At 35.2% G+C, this 1,496-nt stretch overlaps 1 non-coding gene across 1 annotated transcript; it reads right to left on the reverse strand.

The window, feature by feature from the left end:
• Window positions 1–223: 223 nt before the first annotated feature.
• On the reverse strand, window positions 224–330 carry LOC142870290 (U6 spliceosomal RNA). The gene has a single exon (XR_012918720.1). It is a non-coding gene; the product is annotated as a U6 spliceosomal RNA (small nuclear RNA).
• Window positions 331–1,496: the final 1,166 nt, after the last annotated feature.

Below are 1,496 nucleotides of genomic sequence, written 5' to 3' on the forward strand. Positions count from 1 at the left end.
TGTACTCCTTAACATTTTTCAAGAGCTCTCCACTATATTCAAGATAAAATATAAACACCTTAATGTGAGTTCAAGGTTCATGATAAGGCTTAACTTCCTTCAGCTGCTTCATACCTTTGTCTTTATGCTAAAAGTCCTCTCATCTCATATCACTTTTCATGCTCCTTTTTTATTAGTCCATGTAATGCTGGCTTACCTTTATTTTTCTTTATTTATTTACCTTGAAAATAGGGAACACCTTATGGATTTGCATGTTATCCTTGTGCAGGGGCCATGATAATCTTCTGTGTATTGTTCCAATTTCAGTATATGTGATGCCAAAGTGAGCACATGGATTAGCTTTTGAGTCTCTGTTTGAATCTATCTTTGGAAAGCTTTGACCACTTCCCTTTGTGATTAAGCTTACCCACTTTCTGCCATATGGTGCCATTAAGCCATCCCTTTAGAAACTTTCCTCTTCTGCATTACAATAGATGTTTTTACTTGTCTTTCTTCTCCAGTATGTCTTTAATTCCTGGAGGAACAGAACTGTGATGATAGTAATTCCTATTCTAGAAGAGTGCTTAGAACACAGCATATGCATAGTACATTAATTTTGAATAAATTAACTTTCATGTAAGTGTTAGAATTATGGGTAAAACCCTAGTAATTGGAATTTTCAGTTTAACATCCCTCCTAAACTACAGCTATTTCCAACCATGCCAGACTTAAGTACAACATTATAAGAAGACACCCAGTCTTAAAACAACATAGTTTTATGCAAATGCAAGCCTATACCTTTTTATTAGACTTTAATGATATGCACTTGTGTCTGGCATAAACTGAGTCAATGAGAATGTGGAAGGAACTTGAGATTTTGGAATCCAAGTGCATGAATTTTTTTTTTTTTGTCAATTAGATTGCCTTGGATACTTTTATTAATAAAAACTAATTTGAGCCTTAGTTTCTTCATCTGAAATATGGACTCATAATTTTCCCCACTCCATGCCCCCAACACAGCATTTACATGAGGACTCAAATGGAAAACAGATTCCTGGCTCAGTGCATGACAAAAAACAGGTATTCAGGATATTTGCCTTTGCTGACTTTCTCCTTTTCAGCAATGATAAAATGAGATTTAGTTTCTTATCTTTCTTATTTGTGTTTTCTTTTCTCTGAAATCACCAGTCTCTTTCTTGCTTCTGTTAAATTTTATATTTTTACTCAGAGTCAGGGCCAACTTTAAATATTTGTTCACAAATATTTGGACCTCCTAATAAAGCAGTGCATATATACTTTTTGGAAAGATGAAAAGATCTCTGTAAAATTCTCTTGCCTATTTTATCCTTGATGTTTACAATCCTTTCTCTCCTCCTATTCACCTCATCACAGTGACCCTCTGCTCCCTCCTCTCCTCTACCCACAGAGGAATTTTCAAGAAGAATGTGTGGGTTTTGGCCTTCAGTGCACACATAATTCAAGCCTTATGAAGTCTGGCTTAAATCTTACAACCTCTG

This window comes from Microcebus murinus, chromosome 3, assembly GCF_040939455.1.
Source record: "Microcebus murinus isolate Inina chromosome 3, M.murinus_Inina_mat1.0, whole genome shotgun sequence".
Lineage (NCBI taxonomy): Eukaryota > Metazoa > Chordata > Mammalia > Primates > Cheirogaleidae > Microcebus > Microcebus murinus.